The sequence below is a fragment of the Equus quagga genome, chromosome 6 (assembly GCF_021613505.1).
Source record: "Equus quagga isolate Etosha38 chromosome 6, UCLA_HA_Equagga_1.0, whole genome shotgun sequence".
NCBI classification, from domain to species: domain Eukaryota; kingdom Metazoa; phylum Chordata; class Mammalia; order Perissodactyla; family Equidae; genus Equus; species Equus quagga.
The window spans coordinates 120,892,254-120,901,067 of NC_060272.1; positions in this window are offsets into that span (position 1 = coordinate 120,892,254).

The following is an 8,814-nucleotide window of genomic DNA, read 5'->3' on the forward strand; positions in this document are numbered from 1 at the left end:
CTTCTCATTCCTTGGCGTCCTCATTTGTGAATGCCAATATTTAATACGATATTCACTGGAGCAGAGGTTCTGGGAAAGCACCCATTGCCCCCCTTTTCTTCCATTAGCCATAGATGGCTCTATAAGAAACCAGTTACATGCTGATAACTTTTAGTTCTAGATTTGTTTTTTATTTCAACCACTTGGAATTTTCAGGGATCACAACCTCCCCCTCTTCTCACTCCCAATCCCACAGCACAGATTGGAAATTTCACAAGCTGCCACATCCATAAAAGACCCTAGAGGTTATATGGTCCAATCTCCTTATTTCATGGGTACCTAAAAGCTAGTTAAAGCTGGGCTTAGATCTCTTTCTACAGCGCTGTGTGAAATTTCACGTATATTTGCCCCGTTATCTTATTTTACTCAAACATTAGTCACAAATAGTAATCTCTTGTGATCTTTGCCTGGACATCCCCTCAGCCTCTATTATCACTCTTTCCTTGCTGATCCAAAGTATTACTTTTACATCTTTGCTAGAACTTTCGCCATTTTTCCTTTAAATTGCTTCTCCTTTTGCTGTGCCATTCAGAAGACCAAATCCTGGACTCAGATAGTTGCCTTGTTGCATCATCATTCTGCATTCTATCCCCTGTTCTGTTCCAGGGCAATGTGTTCAAATGTGTAATTGCTTCATAGATCTGTGCAGGAGCCTTTTTTTTTTTAAAGTTAATTTTTATTGAGTTTATGATGGTTTACAATCTTGTGAAATTTCAGTTGTACATTACTGTTCGTCAGTCGTGTTGTAGGTGCACCTCTTCACCCTTTGTGCCCACCCCCAACCCCCTTTCCCCTGGTAGCCACTAATCTGTTCTCTTTGTCTACATGTTTAAATTCCTCATGTGAGTGGAGTCGTACAGAGATTGTCCTTCTCTATCTGGCTTATTTCACTTAACATAATTCTCTCAAGGTCCAGCCATGTTGTTGTGAGTGGGACAATTTTATTCTTTTTTATGGCTGAGTAGTATTCCATTGTATATATATACCATATCTTCTTTATCCAATCATCAGTTGATGGGCACTTACATTGCTTCCATGTCTTGGCTATTGTAAATGATGCTGCAATGAACATAGGGGTGCGTGGGACTTTTGAAATTGCTGACTTCAAGCTGTTTGGATAAATACCCTGTAGTGGCATGGTTGGGTCATATGGTATTTCTATTTTTAATTTTTTGAGAAATCTCCATCTGTTTTCCCTAGTGGCTGCAAGGAACCATTTTTAAATATGTTTTTTATGCCATGGACACTCTCCTCCTCCAGTTCACATGATTATATTATTGATTATTAGCTGTATGTGTCTTTCAGTGCTTTCTATGAGTCATCTCATTTAGTCCTCAGAGCAGCCCTATGAGGTAGGAACTATTCTTGCCCTAATTTTATAGATGAGAAAAAAAGGGCAGAGCAGTTAAATATCTTGACCAAGATCAACACAGCTAGTAAATGTTGGAAGTGAGATTAGAACTTCATTCTGTCTTTAGATATTGAATTCTTAACCACTATGCTATGTTAACTTATTTGATGTGATTGTTCATTATTTGTTTGCAAGTACTAATTGTCTTTCTACTACATATAATAGAGTCAAATGTAACACTCTATGTAAAACCTAAAACTATAAAAATTCTAGAAGAAAAGACAGGAGAAAATTTTCATGACCTTGGGTTAGGCAGAGATTTCTTAGATATTTCATAGATACTTCTTAGATATCTAGGCAGGTATTTCTTAGATACTTCAGGTCTTCAAAAGACACTTTTAAGATAATGAAAAGACAAGCTATAGACTGGGAGAAAATATTTATGAAACATATAAATAATAAAGGAATTTTATGCAAATATATAAAGAACTCTCAAAACTCAATAATAAGACAAACAATCCAGTAAAAATGGGCAAAAGATTTGAATGTATGCTTTACCAAAGAAGATACACAGACGGCAAGAATGTGAAAAGGTGTTAAACATCATTAGACATTAGGGAAATGCAAATTAAAACTACAGTGAGATAACACTACACGCCTATGAGAAAGGCTAAAATTAAATTCACCATATGGAGTGTTGGTGAAGATGTGGTACAACTGGAACTCTCAGACACAGCTTTATTTGTGATAGCTCCAACCTAGAAAGAACCCAAATAGCCATCAATAGATGAAAGGATAAACAAGTTGTGGCATATCCATACAATAGAATACTATACAGCAATAAAAAGGAATGAACCACTGATATAAGCAATAACATAATGAAACTCAGAATAATTATGCTGAGTATAAGGAGCCAGATTTAAAAAAATTACATACTGTAGGATTCTACTTATATAAAATTCTTGAAAATGGAAACTAATCTATGATGACAGAAAGCAGACCGGTGGTGGCCTGAGGATGGATAGGGGAGGTGAGTGACAGAAGGGAGGGATTGCCAGGGGCCATGAGTGGTGCATATGTTCATTGTCTTGATGATAGTGATGGTTTTATAGGTGTATACCTACCTTAAAACTTATCAAATTTAAATTTGTACAGTTTGTTATATGTCAATTACACTTTAATAAAGCTGCTAAAATTTAGTACACTAATATTTATAAAGAGAAATGTAGTTTTTTGGTTGGTTGCTTTGAATAACTGATTTATTCTTGTTTGTGAACCCACACTGCATTGATTATCAAGGGAAAACAAACAAGACAAAATAAAATTTGCCAATTAAAAGGAACTTAGTATCCTCCTTTCAGCCTCTGAGTTACCGCCCTTCTCCCCAAGGCACCTTGGTGAATGGGGAAGTTCACACAACCCTGAGGTGGTGAAGACCGGGTCTCAACTGTACACACGAGCCCTTGGGTTGTTTAGTACCTTGTAGCTTCTTGTGGAGGAGCTGTGTCCTGCCCGTGTCTATACGCCAGATGTGTCCTCGCTGAATCTGCTGATGGTTAATTGGTCCCACCTGCTACTGACTTCAGCCCTCCCCCCAACGCCTCCATTACCTACTGTCTGCCTTGACAGACTTCTTTTCTAATGGCAAGGCCTCTGCTGCTCCTCCCATTCTCTCTTCATCTCTTCATCCCCCTGGGGAGTCATATGGAAACTTCTGGAGCAAGCTGTGGGGAATCAGTCATGTTATTTCAGACCATCCGTGCGGGCACCTTCCTGTCTTTCCCACATGGTGTTGGACATGGCACTGTGCCAAACAGGGGCCTGGTCTAAGAGCCCCCAGGGTTTCTGTCAGCTGCCTGAGAAAGGAGGATACTAACCCTATGGCCGCTGATGCTTCCGTGTTGCTCGGGATGTTTCTATTCCCACCTTTGTAGGAGGGCGGGACTAGATGAGGCTGGTGAGGCAACTAGTGCGCAGCATTTGGGAAGGCACTCATTTCAGGCTGGCAACACGGAGAGGGCGCGCCTGCTTCAAGTTTGCACACCGGCCATCCCGTCATCCTGTCTGCCCTGGCCCTGCTTGGTGGTTTGGTTTATGCCTGGGGCAGGGAGTGGGGGGAGAACAGGAACTTTTGCTATAGATCTTTTCATTCTCCAGCTTACTTCTCAGAATCTCTCTTTCCTCCCATCATAGAAACCTCCCCACTAATTCCCTAGGCAGATGAATCTTTCCGTATTGTCACATATGAAGTTTTCTTTCCCTATGGCTTATTGTAAAGCTCAGTCCACAGTGCTCCAAGTTTTTCTATCATAAAAGGAGTCTTTGGGGAATTGAGAAATTCCTTTTACTCAAAGTGTGACTCTCAAAACCATTGCCTCACTAGGAACTAAAAAGGCCACTTTTAGGTAAAGGCTGAGAGGGAACTCGTTGCATCCTTTTGCAATCTCACTACAACCAGCCCACATCTCCTGAGGCGGAAGGATGCCTCTGGCAGGCTAGGAAGAAGGTTACATACAAAGAAACACAAAAGAGAAAATCACATAAGTATATTTCAAAACTGTTATCCCGGTTATATACAGTTAAGGTTTTATTTAAAATCACATGCAGTTTTCATTTCTATCTATTCTTGTTCCTTGCCATGGTCTCTGATTACTGAAAATTGCTTTTCTTAGATTAATTCACTTTATAAACTACTTAGAAGAGTCGCCCAGAGAAAACCAACTTAATATGGCAATTTTTGAAGTAAGATTTAATTTTGTAAGGATGGAAACTTTATTTGGGTTGCAGATATAGTTTCTAAAGATAAGTTTTTTTTTTTTTAAAGATTGGTGCCTGAGCTAACATCTGTTGCCAATCTTCTTTTTTTCCCCCCTTTTTCTCCCCAAAGCCGCTCCCCCAGTACATAGTTGTATATTCTAGTTGTAGGTCCCTCTGGTTCTGCTGTGTGGGCCCCCGCCTTGGCATGGCCTGATGAGCGGTGCTAGGTCCACTTCCAGGATATGAACCCGCAAAACCATGGGCCACTGAAGCAGAGTACGAGAACTTAACCCCTCGGCCACTGGGCCAGCCCCTCTAAAGATAATTTTTGTGTCGATCTCATTAGGTAAAATTATTTACATTATATTTGAATCACTTTTCAAGGCAGTGTTGCTTTTTAGTATTGTTACGGTAAGAGATTTTTTAAATGAACTGGGCTTTAAGAATTTAACACCTTGTGGTTGGGTGATATACACAGAGTCAAGAAGCAAAACCATTACATCTTTTGTCATCACTTTTGATTAAGGAAAGTTACAAAACGGATAAAGTGAAAAGAAACAAACTAAACACTTAAACATTAATTTATCTAAAAGTTATTGAATTTTACTGAATGTTTAAGTAGACCAACGTAACTCATATTGTACATTTGTGTAGCTTAATAATGCTAGGAAATGCTGGTCCCCAAAGAAAACAGACCAGAAAGATTCCTTCCTTGAATAACGACTTTCGGAAAAACTGAAAAAAGAGGGCTTACCCCTCAGATCGTTTTACTCCATATTGCCTTCAAACTGTTGCCTATTCTGTCAAGTGAAGAGGATTAGATAAGAAGATCGTAAAGGTCTTTATGATCTGGTGGTAATATTCTATAATCCCATGAGTGATTCCATATCCCAAATGTGCACTTTCTATAAAAGCTGCCCCCAGAAAAGCCATCAGCGGTAAGGGATGTCAATGTTCACGCGTCTTCATTCGGGCATTGGTTTTACATTTCTGTTTTCTGCTTGTGTATACTTTCCACAGAATTATTGTTTGTTTATCAAAACTATGTGCATGACCTCGTGCTAGGTGGGTCCTTATTGGATGTTTGGGAGAGAGAATGAATTTAAAGACAAAAAGACATGGTCTCCATCCTCAAGGTGTTTATAAACCTCCAGGTGTTTTCAAATGGCCATTTTTATGTTAACTATGCTCAGACACAAAAAGAAACAGTTCCAGGGAGCAAGGGATTTTCAGCCAGGAGACCTGGGTTCAAGTTTAGGTTTCACTGCTGTGTGATATTGGGCAAGGAATAATGCCTCCCTGAACCTCAGCTCTGTTGTTTTCAGAATGAAAAGAATACTATTACAGACCCTAGGCTGCCTCCCATGTGAGGGTCAAATGAGGCAACTGTCAGGCTTCAAATGAGAACTAGGCCAGGGTCCCGCAAGCCCAGCAAACAACGTGCTCCAGCAGTTTGAAGGTGGAGCCCTGGATGCTGCCTGTCACATTGGGTAGAAGCCTGTGGAAGACAGAACAGGGCTCCTGGGGGTAGGGGTGGTGGGGTGGTGGGGTGGGGCAGTTGTGATGGTTGGAAAGGAGTCAAGTTATGGCAGACAAAGGAGTTATCCTAAACAGAATATAAGAGTTAGACCTCTAACAAGAAGGTGTTCAGTCCATGGAGAGTTCTGTTATGGGCCTGGCCAAAAAGCCGAGGCCACACCCAGATATGACAGGTTGGTTCTCTGGCTAGACAGAAGCAGGGAGCAGAGACAGAGAGGAGTCATAGGTGTGCTTGTGTTTGCCTGTTGCACAGACAGAAAAATCTGATCTCCTGGTCTCCTGCTAAGGGTATTGAGGGTAGGCGGAGATTGGGTCTTTATAGGGCGTGGCGGCAGGGAAGACAAGATGGTTAAAGTGCATCATTAGCACATTAGATACCAGGGTCAAGGAAAGATGAAGAAAACTTCCCCTACTTAATTAACATTGTTGTTGAAGGCCAACCTGCATTGAGGTTTAGTCTGTTAATTTATAAGGTTTATGAGCCCAATATAAGCACATTTAAATGGCCACTCTTAAAGTTTGTAATAATTTCTTATCTGCTTATTAGGAATAATCTTTACTGCACATACAGCTTTTAGGACCATGGTGGAGCTGGTTAGTTGTTTTATGTTGCTGGTGTACGAGTCTTATTCCATGTAGCCAGAGATTGCTTGAGTGATGTCTGTGGGACTGCCTGTGAGACAGGGCAGACCCAGCAGTGTGCTGGTTTCCAGCCCCTAAGGAGCAGGCATCCTCTCAGACTAGCCTGAGCGGCAGAGGGGCACTGCATACAGGAGAAATAGAATTCAGTCAAAGAAGGACAGAAGAGAACTGCAAAATAGGTGCCCAAATCAGAGTAGCTGGGTAAGGGAGCCACCAGGAGATGGACGTTTATAACTAAATTTGACACTGGTCCTTACTAAACCTAACTGATGATCCTGTTAGCTCCAGCTTATATTTATAGGGCTGGGTGATCTCTTCTCACATTTCCAAAAGGCCAAATATGAGGCTTAATTAAAATAAAATTATAAATCCTTTCTCTATAAAAGCAACAATCAGTTAAAAAGGAAATCGAATTATAAGTTCCATTCACAATAGTAACAAAACTAAGGATGCCTAGAAATAAAGAAGAAAGTTACAGATTCTTTAGGAAGGAAATTATAAAATCTTATTGTAGGATGTATAAAAATGAAAGAAATGGAAAAATATATCATGTTCTTAGATGGAATCCTTAATATCCCCCAAATTTAAATTTTCCCAAGTTAATCTATAAGTGGAAAGTAGTTCCAATTAGAATCATAAGGAGAGATTTTTTAGTTGAATAAAATAATCCTAAAGTGCGTACAGAAAAATAAATTTCTAAGAATAGCCAAGAAATTAGTTAAAAAGAGGAATAGTGAGAAGGATTTGCATTACCAGGCGCTAAAATATATCCTAAGACATTGTGTTGATATAGGAACAAACATATTGAACAATGGAAAACAAGATCCCAGGAATGGATTTCAACACATATAGGAACTTAATGTTTGACGAAGCTGCAATTTCAGTTCAATGAGCAAAGGATCACTTTAATAAGTGGCTGGCGCGCCTGTTTAATTCACCTGGCAGAAAATAAACTTGGGACTCTATCACACACCACAAACAAAAGTAAATTCCCAGCGGATTAGAGAATTAAGTGTAAAGAAAAAGGCAGTAAAAAACAACTTATAAGATTGAGATGATAATTTGGACAATCTGGGTGTTAGGAAGAGCTGTTCAACTAGGACAGGACTGTAGAAAATGTTTTTGTATGGCAGAAGATATAGAAACAATGCTAATAGATTAACATTATATTTGTTAATGTGATGACCCAATCTTGTGTTACTGGGATGAACCCCACACTTAGTCATGATATATCATCATTTTTATATATTAATGGATTTGTTTGCTGATAGTCTGTGAAGCTTGAAGTCTACTTTGATATTAATATGGTTACTCCAACTTTCTTATGATGTGTCTGCATGGTATGTCTTTTTCCATCCTTGTACTTTTAGCCTATTCCTTTTACTTAAATGTCTCTTATATACAGTATATAGTCGGGTCTTACTTTTTATCCAGTCTGAAAATCTCTACCTTTAAATTAAAGTATTTAGTTTACACTTAATGCAATAATTGCTATGGTTGGGTAAATATTTGCCATCTTGCTATTTGTGTGTTAATTACCTTGTTTAATCTTTCCTTCTCCTTGCTTGACATTTTTGGAATTATCAAGCACTTTTGGGAATTTCATTTAATCTCCTATATTGGCTTTTTAGCTATAGTTTTGTTTTATATTTTAGTAGTTGGTCTAGGAATTATCATATGCATCCTTAACGTATTATAATCTACATTGAATTAATAGTATACCACATCACATATACATTTAAAACAGAATTCTTCTATTTGCCGCCTTCCATTATTTCTTGTTTTGGTATTCTGTCATACGTTTTACTTCTACATATGTAATAAATCCCACAATAAATTTTCGTCTTTTTGTTTTAGAAAGTCAATTATATTTTAAATATATTTTAAACAAAAAGGAAAGGTCTTTATATTTACTACATGTTTACCATCTTTGAAATTCTTAATTTCCTCACATAGATTCTTATTTTCATCCAATATCATTTTTCTTTATCCTTAAGAATTTTCTTTAATATTTCTCCTAATACAGGGCTTATAGCAATGAATTCTCTCAGTTTTTGTCTTTCTTTCACCCTATTTTTGAAAGATATTTTCACTATATATAGAATTCTAGTTCTATAGGTTACTGTTATTGTTTCTTTCAGCGCTTTAAAGACATTCTTCCGTAGCCTTCAGCACTTTAAGAGTATCCTTATGTTGTTTTTGATGAGATGCCGTCAGTAATTCTTATCATTGTTCCTGTATTTATGCCTATTTTTGTATGATTGCTTTTAAGACTTCATCTTTACCCTCTTATTTTATGGTCTAAAGTCACCATTACTGAAGGGGGAGAATGGCCTTTTGAAGGCGGGACCTTTCTTAGGTCCCAGCTCGATAACCAGCGTATTTAGTGAAGTCCTTCTACTCTGGCTGCTTGGAACACTAACATCTTTCTCTTAGGAAAAGCTCTAGAATTTCTGTTCGGCTTACAGCTCTCAGTAGCTGTTGTC